The sequence below is a fragment of the Nomia melanderi genome, chromosome 10, assembly GCF_051020985.1.
Source record: "Nomia melanderi isolate GNS246 chromosome 10, iyNomMela1, whole genome shotgun sequence".
NCBI lineage: Eukaryota > Metazoa > Arthropoda > Insecta > Hymenoptera > Halictidae > Nomia > Nomia melanderi.
In genome coordinates this window covers 9,647,856-9,665,684 of record NC_135008.1, presented here as the reverse complement: position 1 = coordinate 9,665,684, position 17,829 = coordinate 9,647,856, and the positions used below count along the sequence as shown (strand labels likewise).

Here is a 17,829-nt window from a genome sequence, read left to right as displayed (position 1 = left end):
ATTTCTATAAATTAAACTATATTATTACATATCTAGGGTCTCAAGATGGCGAGAATACTCGTGAAACACAGTTAACTGGTTAAAGGACCACAAAGAAGAATAACGTAAACGAGGGGTACTCAACGGGTCAAATTAGAAATAAGTTTTTATTTTACATATTTATTTCATGATGCCGTTCTTCGATGCTCAATCCATATCGTTAAATGATAATTTCAGTGACTAATAAAGACGACTTTTTAACGCGCGTAAATGTCAAAACGAAAGCAATCTAAGAATTTACAAAGTATGATCTACGAATCCGAAGTGCATACTGAGTTTGTAAATAACGAAGACACTGAACGATCGCGGAAAACAGTGCCTCGGTTAATCGAGATTCTACTGCACTTAGTTCCAAGTATAATAATCAGTAATTCAACAGAGAACCATGTCTCCTCCAGCTCCGTTTCATCTCTTCCTCCTCTTCATTCCGTTAATCACGAATCACAGGATCACCAGAAGAATTCAAGAGCAGTTCAGAACAATTGGTTCAGCATATTTGCATAAAACATTTGCATGGAAACCTCCCGGCGGGCCGGCTTTCTCATTATCAAGTAAGAGATCTTTGATTACCATTCGATAAGGGGAGCCATTCTTCTAAACACCGTAACGCAAGTGTACGGTACGAGTTCGATCGAATCGATTCTATTGGAACGGCTATCGTTTCACGGCCGATTGTAAAGCGGTTCGCCCGTTATTTTTACTACTACGCGGATAACGCGTCGGCTTCGTCGAGAATAGCTACGAGTGACGTCATCCGGCCGGCGTCAACAGACGGTCTGTCGGACGCGATCGTTTCAAGTTGTTGAACTGGTTCTTTGACCCAGATACGTCACGACAGTGCCTGACCTATGGTAGGTCACTGGACGGAACTGGCTCACAATGATTGTCAGTCATGGGGACGATTAAGCGGGAACTTTCGCAGTTAGAGCAGCTTTACTGGGAACTGTTTGCAAAGTTCAATTTATTTCGTTACAAGATCAAAACTAATGTGTTCCACAGTTGTGCATCCTCACGTTTTCTCAACCGTTCGAGCGCCAGGAGTGACAGATTCTTTGGAAAAATGTGATGAGAGAATACTAGACGAAGCGATTGCATTTCTTTCGTTGCTACCCAGAAACTGATGAATAATGTTTGTATATAAGCAATAAGAAGAAGTAGAAATGAATAATTGAAAGAAAAGTAAGTAAACTCAATTTGTATGGACCGATAAGGTAACACTTTTAGGTGAAGTAATAGAATAGAGTAACGTCCGGCGCTCACACGGTTAACCATTAATTGCTTAAGGACCACGAATGTGTATTCACGATTTCAATTTTGCGTCAGATTTCTTTTATACATACTTTATCGATCGAATTGACGCAAAACCGAGTTAAATTGTCCTGCGTGCAACTGAAACTGCTTCGAGTGGCTGGTAGTATGAGTATACGAAAGCTTTAGGTGCAAAGGATTAAGATAAGTGTAAATAGTTCAGTGTGAATTGCTTTTGAGTTTGAAGTATTTATGTCGTGAATATGTACTACGCCATTAATGCCCACGTGTATTTAGAAAGAAATAGTCGATTAAGAAAATATAAGTGTGCACGGTACTGTCAGAATAAAATTGAGTATTATTGATGATGTGTCGATGAAATATTAATAATGCCAAAAAAGAATAAATATTATTCAGAAATACATTATACATATACTTCAGTACATTATGATGTAGTTCGTGAAAATGAATAACTTAGTTTCTGTAATAATATATTTCTCCACGCAAATTTCAATGATATCAATGAAACTAAACACGATTAAATTTAATTAATTAGTAAAGAGTGGTTAATTATTTAAAGTTATCATATTTGTAATTGGTGTCCAACAAAAAGCACCAGCTACAAGGAAGGGTGTATATCAAACGTAAATCTTGATGGTATCAAGCATTATTAGAAACGACAATGGTATGCTTCCTAGTAATTTAGTACATATGTACGAGGAAAATTATGATAGTAATATCCTTTCTGAGTTCTAAATATACCGACATCGACCTCCATGTTTTAAAATGGTAACGTGTAGCAGTAAAAGAATAAAATTACCTTTTATTTAGATAAACTGTGCAAATTGTATATAATATAAATAAATTCTATTTTATTTATAAGAATACCTATATAGAATAATTTATAAATATCTGAAACTGCACTGGGAAAATTGTACAAGTTCGTTCATCGATCACATGTGTAACGTGAAAGATGAAAGGAAATTGTACAGTCGCGAAAATGAAATCCGCGCGGATTATTTTTTTAATCCATTTGAGGTCGTGTCTAAATCCCGAACTCGATCGTCGTTTCACGCATTTGATTCGTTATTTATTTTCCGCGGAATAACCAATTTCGATACTAACGTCATGTATCTGTGATTACTATGATTTCGTATTCTACGCGAAGAAAACTAAATTAATTACACATTTATGTTTCACGTTGACATAAATTAATTATAGAGCTTTCATCTAGTATCGCAATGAAAAACAGCATTGAAAAAATTAAGCCGACTTCTTCCATGCGTTTCTTAAATACTTCACAAAATTAATGATACTGTATTTAATAAAATATATTCGCGATGACTGTTAGCAAAACGATTTATGACAACGAATTCATTGTATAATATGAACAATTGCTTTAATGTGATAGTATGAGTAGACGCGATGATTCTTGTGCCTCAAAATCTTTTCTTGTGGTCGAAGTATCTCGGACTTACTATACAATGTTTCGATTAAGCGGTCAAGCTTGAATACTTACTGCCAATGTTCATTGTCGTGTTAGATTCAATCGTAATTATTTAAGTTCCGCAGCTGTCTAATTAACACTTCGTGTCTGCGGAGCATTGCGGTGTAATTGGAAGTAAAAAATAAATGTCTAGACAAGACATGTCATGTAAGAGTAATCATAATGAACGCAGCAGATAACAATCTATCTACCGGGTAGGTGTGTCTGACTGTTCTATTATATTAGCATATCCAGGGTGTAATGGAAATTATATTACGTATGGAGAAAGATTTTGAAAAAATTAATATGACACTGCACTTTATTATTATAGTGTCTGTTGAGTTAGTACGAATTCGCTCAAATACTGTGTTCCGTTTAAAGGATATTGCTGCAAAATAAAAAGTGAGGAAGACAGAGGGGATATTATTATTTAATATCGCTTCAATATATTGCTGTTATATTCGTCATTGTCTGATAAAGAGAATCAAATATGTGTATAATACGCATATATTGATGAATCTACTGTACATTAGATCTAAAAATGAATTCTCCGAGTTTATTCAATTATAAATCCATTTTAAATTTAAACATTTCCCGTTATTTTAAAGTATTCCATTTTTATATCAAGGATATAAGAAGAATCATCTAAAACTATATGTTTCTATTGATTTATTTACATATTTTTATTTTATCTATATTTTAATGTTAAGTAAATGGTAAATATATTTTAAAAAGACAATGAATTAAGTTCTGTATTCAAATCGAATCAAATTTATCAATGTAGAGTATCTTTTGAGAAATTCAATGTCGAATTAGATTATTTCAAGTAAATTAATACAAAATTATACGTTTATATTTTGTAAAAAATCATTAAATACGCGACTGTGTATCATCATTATTGTTAGCAAGTAGGAATGCTAAACAACTGATGGACATGTTAATCAAATATTTTTCACAAATCAAGCATCGCATGGAAAAGTTTCATTCCAATTTCAACTTATTGTCACGTACCAAATCACCTCTGCTTCATTCGAGCGACGATAATTTCTACACTGTATATGTCAGTAACGTTAACGTGCGAATGAAACAATCTCTCGCTATAGGTATATGTAAAACGAATACGTTCAGCAGCGAGAGTCTGCTTTTGTATTAAAACTTTCGGTCAAATTGCGTTGCATGGTGCACAGAGCGTGTAGAATAAAATCCGATTAATCAGTCATAGGTAATATTGCCTGAGAAGTTAATTTCACGTGTCAATAACGTTACTGACAATTAATAGTTGTATTTATTTTGCACGCGTACTATTTATTCCGCATAGCTTCTCACAAATTCGAGAAAACAATTTATTATACTCTTTATGGTTGTTAGAAATTCGAAATATGAATTTGTTTAATCAATGCGTGTACGTTCAGTATGAATTTGATTTTGTTTATTATAATAAGTTATTGATTCCTGAATGCTTATTGTTTTTATGTAACGAATCGATTAAAATACATAATTATTATAAATTAAATATTACAATTGTAGGAAAAAACTTAATAGCTATAAGATACTTTCATTTTAAGACTGAAATTGAAAATATTATGTTTATAACACCTCGTGTTAGTGTAGAATTGCGTAGAATATAATTAAAAGGATTGTTTTTAATGTTATTTATAAATTATGTGTATCATAAAATCCTGCCATTTCATTAGTTTTATTATACAAGATATAAAAACATGTTAAAATTGCATTATTTAAGTTACAGTGGATTATTATATGGGTCACGCGGTTTATATGTAGAGTACGACGAACTACCAAAATAGATTTTGCGAATATTTCCACAAATTTTACATTTTCATAGATATCTTACAATTTGTTATTAGGAAAATTAATTGTACCGACATAAATTCATTAAAACATCCTTCTCTGCACGTACCAGATGTACGTAGCTTTTTAAGAAATGAGAAACTTAATGACACATGATCTATCTTCACTTCTACCGTGAATGCACGCTATTAGAACTAGTATCTGTTATTTCTGATTGGAAGTGAAACTTCCGACAGTGGAAGCTAGCGCAATTTACACGCGACGTCACGCATATTCGAAATTTCTCTGTCGAAATCCGTTTAAAGTTTGATTACTAAGGCGAAGACGTTGATATTTCCGATGCAAATGGCGAGTTTGAAACTGATACAGCGAAAATCCGATACGGCCAACCAGTGCATGTACGGACTCCATGGTCTGATGCATCGTTTAAATCAATCCCCTTGGCTTTAGATTGAAATCTATGGCCAGAAGATGAACCTTATCATCTCTTGAGCTATGAACTCAAAACAAAATGTAACACCTGACGCGGCAAATAAGCACTTTATCTCGGATTCAGAAGTTTTAATACTGTTATAAACCAACTTCCATTATTTGAAGTTTAATGTATGAATTATTATTACATTGTGATTAATACGTGCATGAGTTGAAAATTGAAACGATACCATTTCCGGAAGTCAAATTGAAAGTTATGTCATTTGAAAAGATGTTTCGAAATATCTTACATTGAACTTAGTTGATATTACATTTGACTTTATATCGACATACATGAAGAGTGCGTGTCCCAAGGATAATAAATAAATTTGTTTCATATTTCGTGGTAGATCGTAACCGAAGATTTTCGAAAATAAATACATCGCGACTGATAACGATCACAGGGAAAAGTTTTTCGTTTCAACAAAATTAACTACAAAGGTTCAGTTTCAATCCTCGCTGAAACGTCGATTCACGCTAATGAATTCTCGAAACTTTTCTATATAGTTTGATGCATCCCTCGCCGTTTCACGGTGCGTCTGTGCGGAATAGGATTTGATCGGCGAATATTTGATCTGATTTAAATAAATGACGGAACCTCTTAAGAACGTGGTTAACGTTGATTGTCGATAGTTGTGCTACTAAAGTATTAGTTAAATCCAGAGAAGGAGACATATTATAAATTGACTTTAATCTTCTCAGGCTAACGCGTATTTACTACCTTTCGAATGTTTAACTGCCTTGCTGCTCATTCTGCGAACTTCTTATCACTTCACGTTTCACCGGCTTCCCTCGTATTTACATTCTGTAAATGTATGCCACATAAATGCGATTCACCTTTGAGCGGAAAGTATACGAACCAATTCCTATATTTGTTCGTAAAATCAGAGTACATTATAATCCAGTAACTTATTCTAGCAGCTACTTTCAAACAGTGCGACGCCAGTTTTAATAGAAATATTTAACGAATTAAATACCCTTTATATATTCTGCTTATGAAAATAATAAAAGTTAATAAAATTGTACCACTGAATTTATTCAGTTAAAAACATTCATTTTAATAAATGATATGCAACTTAAAATAATACTGATACAAAAGAAATATTGTTTTCAGTCCATATATAGCCATTATTATATTAGTTAACCTGTTCATATAATAAACGTCTTCATATAAGACCTGTTCATAGAATAAACGTCTGTTTCATGAAATAAACGATACTTTTTACAATTTTTCAAATACAATTTTAAAATATCATTTTTCAACACCCTTTCCTTATACTGACAGTGTACAGTTTCTATTTCTTCTACGTTATACCGATTCAAAGAATAATAAGGTTCTATCATGTCGACCTATTTCTCGACAAATTTTTTATTGATCCCAGAATAACGTCTAGTGAAATTGGCGAATTTATTGTTACGGGTGGTGATAAACACTCTCATTCATCTATATCAACATTAGAATCTGATCTGGCCTGATGCCCGTATATCCGAGATCTGTCTGTCCATGTACGCTATCATCAACTTTCTCTTCGTCCGGCCGTATGGCTGGCCACATAATGGATTTTCCACTTCAGGAAGGAAATACTCGTCCGGCTGCGGAATTGTGCCTCGTTACTTCAACTCGAAACGCCACTCGGAGCAATCTATATAAATTGAGGGGAATATTCTCGTCCCTCGTCCACTCCCTTCGTTTTCCTGCTTCGTATCTCTACGTCTGTCACGATTTGTTTGTCTCTATCCTCTCCACCAGCGAAAGCACCTGAACCGGTCAACCCTATGAATCTTCGAAACGAGCAATGAATTTCCGAAACCACGGTCACTCTGTTTTTGTTCATTCGAAGTGCGTACTTATCAATCGGAACTGGGTCTTATCGATACGAAGCCTTATTGTAAGAATCATGCGAATACAATTTGTACCGCATTTTTTGTTTATTTTCAATTCTTATGTAATTTAATAGGTATAAAATACTTTCATTTTAATACTGAAATTGAAAATATTATGTTCATAATACCTTGTGTCAGTATCGAATTGCAAAGAATATAACTAAAAGGATTGTTTTTAATGTTATTTATAAATTATGCGTGTCATAAAATCCTGGAATTTCAATTAATTTTATTGTATAAAATGTAAAAACATGTTAAACTTGTATTATTCAAGTTTCGGTGGATTATTATATGTGTCATGCGTTTATATGTAGAGTACGACGAACTACCGAGATAGATTTTGCAAATATTTCCACAAATTTTACATTTTCATAGATTAATATTATTTAACATCGGCATGTATCTCTGGTGGTGTAGTGCTAATTTACAATACTACAATTAATTGAAGTATTGAATTAAGTCATTGAATTATTTAGTAACGTTGATCTTAATATGGCGTTTACATTACAATACACGAATTAATATTACCACTAAGTGAATTAAAAGACAACAGAGAGCTTCCGAATATAACATACAACGCATATTTTCAATTAAACAAAAATTCAAATAAGTGGAATTTTTCTTTAAACTTTATTTAAAATTGCGATGAAATTTTGTTGGGCAACCTTCGATTTTTATTACTTCAAGCATGTTTCTTCATGCTCACAGACTGGTCAGATATGTATGAGAAATCCGTTACAACGCTATGTCCTAAACATTTGAAGTAGATGCTCCTAGTTATTGTTTTACCACTGAAATCTACACTATTCTATGGCTGACACCTACCTTCGATAAAGAGATTAACGGAACCACTGGCTGCGCATTCCACCACAAACCGACATTCCGATTACCCCGCCGAGGAGACCATTCACGTGTCCTGAATTTAACAAGGATGGTTCCAGAAATATTCAAATATAGTCATTTTAAAGTGAATTTTTATTCTTGCTTGTAAAATAACTAAACTTTATTCGTTTACCATTTATCTATCGAATCAATGTAATTATTGTATTTATTTAAGGTTATGAGTCCATTTATTATATTGCGATATAAATGACTCATTATTTAATAATAACGGAACATTCACGAGTATTATACCTATCATACCAATTTTGCTTCCTAACTGAGTGTCGTGCTGGTCAGTAATTTAGGTTCGGTCTGCGTCAGCATTTATTTAACATCACAACACATTATTGACGTCTAGCTGAACGGCACAGGGATAAGAAGTGTCTTTCTAGTTCCACAGTTTTGATTAGTTACATGTAACCGTATTAATGAATCATAAATTAAGAAGTGAATCCAACGGGAAATCAGACGAAAAAAATGAAAACCGATGGATTAGCCGAATTCCTCAGCCTAGCGATCAACTGATCTAGCAAGTGACCCAAGTAACCATTCATGGGGATCCAGATAAACGATGCGTGGCTCACTGTTCCGTACGGTTTTCCTATATTTCGACTTCGAGGGGGGGAAAGGGGGTGGAAGTTCCGTGCAACGTCGCGGTAATAACGCGGCTTTCTCCAGCGCACGTAAGATTCGTCGGGTATTAACGGCCCGTAAAGCCGTCGCACTAACGGTCGCTAATACCCTCGAGGTAAAGGAACCTCGTGCAGTACGTCACGCAAACTGCTGCATAAGCTACCACTTAGATAGATGGGATATCACGACTCGAAAGCTACAGCTCGACGTTCGTCTTTGCCTGAAAGGTCGACTGGGAATACTTCCTGTTGTACGTAGCCGAGGATTGTGACTGCCGACGGAGGACAGCGGGATCCGGATAGAAATGGTACGCGCCTCTCTCTCTCTCTCTCTCTCTCTCTTGCTCTCTAGCAGCTTTTCCATCTCCCTTAGCCCTTCAACTACGCCAGTACTGGCCGCGAAGCTATATGTCTGTGGCAAAACCTGACGCAAACAGCGTAATAAATGTAGAACCTTCTACAACATGATTAACACTAAAACTACCGAGCAGTTAAATTGACCTCTCGAAAATCCTCTATAGAAACTCCAAGAGTACATCTATTGAAGCTTCAGTTAATTTACAATTCAGTTTGCGTATTGCTAAATTAATTTCTTCAATCATTCCTTAGGACATCTGTTATATTTTTAATCATTGAAAAACGGAGAAATCACGAACGGATTATTTTGACCCGTCTGGTATTTTTAATATAATTCCTTTGACTGTCGAATTTTCTCGATGAACAGCTATTCGCGAACTTCCAATCAGGTATTAGCCGTGCTCTTTTTGTGTTGTACTTTGATTAAGGTAATGAGTTTTCGTTAAGAATCTTTCTTTTTAATTTGCAATAAGAAGAGACCAAGAATGTCTTCATATTTCGTTAAACAATGTCGAAGCTTATACTGAATTGCACTGATTATCGCGTATTCTAATTTCAGGTTATAATAGATAAATATATGTGGCGCGAAAGAAATATTCTATGCGAGGAAAAAAATTTTGCTTTCAAATTTTAGAATGGAATTCAGTCACTTACTTTCACGCTAGTGGCCATTTTGCTGTATGAGAAACGCGAGGGAAAATTCGGTACAGCGGGCAAAATAAAAGCGTCTCTCGCAGTATAAAAAGGATCACGAATATTGCACGGGTAGAGGAACCGCTTGGAAATCGGCAGTGTGAAGCCTGTGTATGTCTGATTCCAAATAGCTGTTCCAGTTCACAACAACTGCAATCCTTTTCATACCACCAACTATTCCTTTATTCCGCTTACTGTATCTAATATTTCAAATATTTTTCACGCGGAAGATAAACCGTGAAATTATTCTACAATATCGTGTGCATTTTTTAATGTACTGCTCTGACCACCATACAGAAATATTATAGACCATTGTATTCTATTGAACGTGTATTATTGTTATTGAGATTTATATTAAAATAGAAAAAATAATGAATTTTTAAATAATAGAACAGTATAAATTGGATTTTTAATTTACTATTTTATAATACAAATTTCACTACGAATTAACATTACGAACTTCTTTTGAAGAATGCTAATTCTGTACTTCTGAATATTTTCTTTATTTCCTTAATGAGAAATATTTTATATCTCATTAGTGATGTTCTTACCTATCTATAAATATATTGTGCTTGTTAATTTTTGTTCTTTTTCATCTTCTGCACTAACAATCATCACATTTTGTATCGCATTTATTACCGTAATCCGCACAAACGTAACATCTTGTCTCTCGCGATCGCTAAAATAATCGAATGCTTTGAACAAAACTTCTCATCCCGGAACTTAAGTGTACTTATCAGTAAGACGAACAATAAAAGGAGAGGATCGGTTGCAATTGTGCTTTACATACTGGCTGAAACGAAAGACCTTTAAAGGCCGGGACAGTAGTAACACCGTGTCCATAGTCTGGCTGCTATAGTAAAATATGCAGGTGAATGAAAATCCTATTACATGGATCTACATTGTGGCGTGTACAGAATACGTGAACAGTGCACTGGGCTGATAGCAGGATATTTTACGCACTTACGTATTTCATTCATCTCAAACAATGAACCGAATATTTCATTTGCAAATATGGTTTTATAAATATACATATTTTAGGTAAAGATTATATATATATTTATAAATGAAATCTCATCGTACACGTTAAATTCAGGCAAGACACTAAAATAGGGTACTTGAAGCAAGAAGTTTTAAAATTTTACTATTAGTGAATACGTAGTTTAATTCCTATAATCGGCCATTTGCATAATCAAAAATCGGATAATCGGTGTTAGGATAACCGACGTTCCACGTATGGTTATAAGTATTAAGTATAGGTAAAGGCACATGCTTCTCTTTACGCATAGGACCCATTGTGTTACGCTTTCTGGCAGAAAATAGTTCGTTACACGTCGCTAAAAAATCTGAATCACTTCTTCATATCGATCGCACGTGTTAACGGAGTCGCAGAGTATGTATTCCGACCGGGTAACGGATTTAATGAAACGCATCGGGGACTAATAGGTTGCGTCGCCAGATATCGTATGCCCTTCAACGCTGACAGCCAATTTCTCATTAATAGTTCGAATCAGCTACGCAGCTGGTTGGTGATACGTTATAAACGGCTCGAGGCAATATTTACGAGCCACCTGGCGATCATAACCGTTTTTATATTGACAGGAAATTGGAGCGCGCGGCATTCGGAACCCGCCTGGTCGCGCACAGTGGCAAATTTTCAAGAAGTCCTGCCCACAACTCGACAAATTTTTTTCTATCCCTTGAATATCTCTATAGTCAGATTAATCTGTTAACCGTGCGACTTTTAAAAATCTGTCATTATAGAAATAATAAAATGAAACAATAAAGTGTACACTCGTCGGACGCAGGGCAAATGCACATAACGTATTTTAATGTAAAACAAAACCAAAACGAAAAGCTACATGCTTACTTGAAAAAATAAGTAATTCATTGTTGAAAGGATTAGTATCAGTTTGAGTTTTAAGACGACACATACATTTGTCGAACGGTGTTCATTGGTTAATTTATGGCCCATTAGAGCATGTGCTATAATCGAAATTTATGTTTAATGCACAGATTAAATGTATTATATTTATCATGCTAGTAAAACGTGCCAAAATTAGACTGTAATATATTGAAAACCTTTAACCACCTCAGACCTGACTTTCGTACAAAATTATGTTCACTTAACAACAGTGACCCGTGTCATCTAACATACTTCGAACAAAGTGGTAACAGTATATTACTTTTCTAATAGAGTTGGGCTCAGGACAAGGATGCATATATGTCGCAGTTCTCATATTTTGTCATGTATTGAGGTAGTAAATCAGTGCACATTGTAATGCACATAAAATGCGAACGCGGTAAAATATTATATTGTCATATATTGAAGTAGTAAATCAGTGCACATTACAATGCACATAAAATATGGAAGCGGTAAAGTATTATTTTGTCGTATATTGAAGTAGTAAATCAGTGTACATTACAATGTATATAAGGTCCGAAAGGGTTAAAATCGATCCGTTGGCGACGAACAACGTGTTACTAAAAAAGGCATTGGTTTTGGGCAAGATTTCGTGAAAATTCGCCGCTGTACAGGGTTTAGCGGAGTACGCCGTCAGGAGCATCCTGGCCCGTACCGCGTCCCTGCATGAATTATGCAACCTCTAACCACGGCCAGCCGGCTCGCCTCTGGTGGCTCGTTCGCCCGTCGATCGCTTTTACCTGCAGTAACATCGATCGACCAGGAACGACCCACTGTGCGACAACTTTCCGTTAACTGTGCTCTGTTTCAATTGAGTAACGATGTTATTCCGCACTCCGAGTCTGATCCAGGTAGCACGTTTGCGTGAACGACGGGCACTCTACGTGGATAAGTACCGTATCTTCGGGAACGGTAGAAGAATTTCAAAACTGAGTTTACAACTCGATTTATTGGGAACCAGTGACGGACGTTCGAAATCATTTAACCCTTTGCGGATGAGGATCTTCTGAAGAATTCAAAATGTTCAGCATAGAATGCTGAAGTGTACATTGAACTTCTAAATTCTAGAGAAAAAGAACGCAACGTAATGATCTCTTCCTATTTGAATAATTCAATCATTTGTTTGAAACATTATATTCCAAATGTGAGAGCTTGTCGTCGAAATGGCAAATTTCATCCTGAAAAGGTTAAAGCGTTCAATTGCAAATTTCATAGAAAATATGAAATTTGCATAGAAATACATCATAGAAATACATCACTCGTGTATTTTTGATGCTGTCCTTTAAAGCTATATATTAATAACTCGTATTTACTTATTTCACTGCGAAATACGTGTCACTTTTAAATCCGCTTGTGGTCATCTATAACGTTTTCACATTCATTTCAGCCTTTTTACAAACAAAGCAACAAGTGGTACGCGATATGGATGTAATGCGACCTGAAAAAGGGAAATTCCAAATTTATCTATATATTTATGTTACACGCAAGTACCGTTGTTTTATAACAACTTATTGCTTTTTGTGAAATATTGTATAATAAAATATATATATATAAACGTGATTTCTGTGGTTATTCCACAATTATTAAAAATTTGAAATGAACAAATATATATTAGTTAAAAGTCACTAAGTTAAAATTTAGTTATATGTACATATGCAACTGCAATGAAAAATAGGATTGTTTGAAATCTTGGACAGCCTGAATAATCGGATCCTTTTAAGCCGTAATGGATTTTGTAAAATGCACCGAAAAATGTTTTCCGGCCGGGGGGTTTCGGCGTGTAGTTAAATAGAGACGAATGAATACAACTGTTAATCCACGGAAATCAACGTTCGCTGAATGTACACGATGCAAGACTCAGTTACGCAATTAAAGGGTAGATACACAAAGGGATGTTGGATCCGGTGCAAAATATCTCGTTCAATTATCCACACGGTGCCGATGATTAAATTAAACCGTGTACCGAATTCGCGCGTTTCGCCATTGGCAGATAAACGATTGTTCGATTCACTGGCGGAAACAGTCGGCAACCGACCGTCAAATTGCCTCTATCGGATTTTATATTCGCGCGAGGAGCAAAAATTTACGTGTGAACGAATTGCATCGGGTGACAGGGTCACGTACCGTCGCCGACAGATTGGAAACATACGCGAGGAAAAGGTATATCGTGATCGATCCCGAATATTTTGTTGCAGAATCGATTATGCATGACCGTCGGTGTATCTGATACAGCAACGAATATATTTGAATAAATAACTTACTCCCGCGGACAGGAATATTAATCAACTTTGACTAGGCAGACGGGAAAAGGAGGGGATTACACGAAAGAATGCATTTCGTGAAATAGTCGTTGAAAATTACGATGCATGTGGAACTCGGTAAATAAAAGAAGAAACAGAATCTTGAAACTGATCGGAATATTAATAAATTCTTGGCCATTACTGATCATAGTAATTGTTATTCAATGTTAATGATATTAATACAATGAATACTTAATAATTAACCTGACGGCGATACATTCTCACGTTTGCTGCCAACGTTGCATATTTGTTAGTCACGATATTATACTTCACATAGGAAAAAATGAGTTTAATGTCATACAATTGTTATTTGACGTTTTAGGTGTTACATTTAATTTCTTGGAACTCAATAACCCGTTTGAATTTTATTTTCTCAACATTTCATTTAGAAGATTTTATGGTAGCTAATTTTAACGATAATTTGAATAATCTAACGTATTGAAACTGAATGAGTTTCGCAAGGTTTTCGAATTTTTGGTTTCATCGAGATCACTGGCCAGTGTCACTTTTTTCCAGCTTCCGTGCCCTAAATGTTTTTCGTTTGTTTGCCAGTTTGTTATTGTTTCTCCCACTTTTTGCAAATGAAATTGTTAGCGTCAACAGATGTGAAATAACACTCAGAAGCAAATCGTTGAATTGATGCCAGAATGAAATAGAGGGGTAGAAAAAACATCCAACGGCAATGGTCTTCATTTGTGGTGGATGTGGTCGAAATGCAATACAAGCAAATCGTTTGTGGGCTGAGCTATTTCCTGATAGAAATTCACCGTTCTCTTCTACTTTCCAATATTTTCGTAAGCAGATCAAAGAGGCAGGGAATTTCGATCCGAAAAATCGTATTCAGAATAAAACAATAAAAATGGATCGTCTTTATATTCTTTATAAAGGTAATCCGTGTTTTATTATTTAATCTTTTGTTATTACTACTGTAAATATATTTCATTTAACAATTAATCGTATTAATTACTCGCAATAAAATAACTGGGATTCTAATAATAACAGAAATATTACTGGCGATAAAAATAAGTGGAACACTCAAATTATACATAATTTTTTTATTTTTTATCTGATATGCATTAAATCATTACAAACTAACGTAAGTATGAAATATATTTTTACAAGGTCATCTATAAAACAGCTCGGTTGCTACTATAAATATTTAACAATCACGGCGCATTGAATGTGACGCCTGTCAAATCGGTCGCCTGAATAAAGAAAGCAAGGGTGAAAAACTCGTTCGCGTGAAGGAAGTGTCGCGCCGTGAAGAAAAGATCGACAAATTACCTACATCGTTTCACATGCATATCTCTACACAAGCATAAGACTATAATTATCATTTCATGGAGGAAAACTGACTGCAAAGAGCCTAGGCGACGAGCTTATTAAGATAAGTAAAATCTACACCGATACGATCGAAACTGGCGTCAATTTTTTCCTCATTATCCCTTCGCTGGCACGTTTCCTCTGTAATGTTGTTTCGCTAGCGTACAATCAGCTCAGAATGCTTTTACATGCACAGGCTATTTATGGAAGTAAATAAAGTGTTATTTTCGATATTTCATCGGCGTGACTGTTCAATGTAGGAAGACGAAGAAAGAACAAAATAGGAAGACATAATCGGTGACATCGAAATCCAGTGGACAGAATTAAGGAATTGAATCTTTTCAATTTAAACAAATATTGATGACTTGGAAATCTTATGAAAATGACTTTGAGAAGAAAATTCTTTTTGTCATCATTAAATGTACTCCTCAAAATACGTGGTATGATTCTCGAAATATATTTTCATGGAATTGGAAGTAAACGAAAACCAAATCAACTAAAAATAAGGGATAATATAAACTGTAATTAAACATATTTAAACGTAAGAATAGAACGCACGAAATATTAAGTGAAAATATTAAACAAACGTAGGAAATATTTTAATTAAAAAATGTTTAAACAGTTTTCAGAGAAGTGAAATTTTTATACGTCAGTTTTTTTCAAATAGTTTACAGTTCATTTTGAAATCTATAGGTTTAAAAAGAATATTGTAGCATACGTAAATTATCTAAGAAAACTATCACGCATTTTTCTTTTAATTGATGATGTGATATAGTTTCGCGTGAAACGAAATACCACCATCACAACGAAGTGATTACCAGTGTTAACGATTGTTAAAAGTCTTCCTGGGCAGAACGCGGCCATTTCATGGTATACGGTTTCATTAGAGAATTATTTTATTTTCCCAATCAGAAACAAAATCCGTGTTGCAGATTTTTTATAGTTATCGTGCAGATAGAATTTGTTCTATCTCACGGTGCAGTGCAATTTTCTTTTGCACTATCCATTTCCAAAATAAATTGGAAGCTATTCGAAAAATTGCTTCTGCAAAGCAGTCGTCGTAAATTTTAAAATTGTTCCAACGCGTACTATATGTTTTTATGTCTTTACATTCGGAGAATGTATAAACTTATTTTCAATTGTAAGTCATGGAGTAATTGATTTACTCTCATACTATTCTTATTATCAAACACTGAAGAGATATTTTACAGTGAGTATATTTTATATGCACTTGATAAGAATTCCGTTTAAAATAGTATGACATGGAAGGGAAACACAGGGCATCGAGAATGGAAAGATATTAGAACACAAATAAGACGGAAAATTGGAATAGAAGCAGAAAAAAGGAAACGCTTTGAAGAGAAGGAGATATCAGCAAAGAAGAGGCAATAATACTAGGTAGGTAAAAATATTGTGTGAGAAAAGGAAGGCCAGGGCAGAGAGCCATATAAAAAGTAAGAGATGGCAACGAAGAAGAGGCGATAATACGGGGCAGGAGAATGTGTAAGAAAGTTGTTGCAAAGAATAAAAAGACGGAGATACTAAGAAAGGTAATAAGACAAAGGAGAAACGGGGGCGTAAGAAAACGAGTTAAGATAAAAAGAAATCAGAAAGGACCAACAATAGGCAGAGAACGAAAATGTAGATAAGAGTACAAAAGGTGAAGGAGAAAGGTGATCGTTTGAGTTAGACCAATCAGAAACTTCAAGAGGATTAAAGTGAAATAGAATGAAAATTCGGACGGAGAACGTTATCTAAATTACTACAATTTTCAGTCATGTTCCTATCGGCTTTTGAAATCAACGATATGTTAAGTAATAGTGAAATTATTCTTATCATTATTATTACTTAAAAATTCACGCATTCGTATTTTTATGGTTAAATATATATCATCAGTTATTTTACTATTCTACAAAAATATCCTGTAACTAAAAATGTTCCATGACTTTGAAAAGGTTAAGAATCACTGTTTTAGAGTATCTGTATTCTTTATCTTGTATGGTAGTTCTGTTGATGATTTACGTTTGCTCATTCGTTGTTATGTTTATACATAGAAAATTATTTCGAGGAAAATGTATTCAAAGTTTCATTAGAATAGCAATAAAATTTGTTCTACATTCTGTGTATTTATGTTATACAGTTTATTTTAAATTGGAAGTACTTAAATTTCTTCACAGGTTAACAGAGATTATTGTAAATTAATCAATTGTTAAACTCCTTAGTCTGTCAGTTAACAATTAATTGCAGGTACTTTAAGAGGTTGGATTACCAACGACTTGTAATGAGAAAGTAAAGTTAGATAAGATTATACTTGTGAAGGATTCAAATAGCTTAAAAATTGGAGTGGATATTCTCTCACATCTTCCATAAGACTGAAGTATCTTCTTAATCGACACACATTACAAAATTATAACATTTCCAGTCTAACAATAATATTTATATTATCGTAATAGTACTTTCATATTCATTATTAACTGTTATTAATAATTTATATTTAATTATTACAAATTTCATATTTATGTTATAACAATACGAATAATACAAAAATATTGTTCGCCACTTGCGAACCACTTAGCAATTCATTCTGCTAAATTAGCAGAATTATTGCAATTAGCATAATGTTCCCAGTTGTTGTTATTTTAAATTTACGTATCGTAATTACAGCTAAATGGCAAAAAATCAGATTAAGAACAATGGAATAATAAATTGAACAAACATTGCACATATATTTACATTCAAAATTGGAAAGACATAATGTGCTCAAGTTAATACTTAAAAATC

At 34.3% G+C, this 17,829-nt stretch overlaps 1 protein-coding gene across 17 annotated transcripts in view; it reads right to left on the bottom strand.

Moving 5' to 3' along the window:
• The window catches only part of SLO2 (slowpoke 2), a 228,574-nt gene that overhangs the window by 53,120 nt on the left and 157,625 nt on the right, over window positions 1–17,829 (bottom strand). The window lies entirely within an intron of this gene.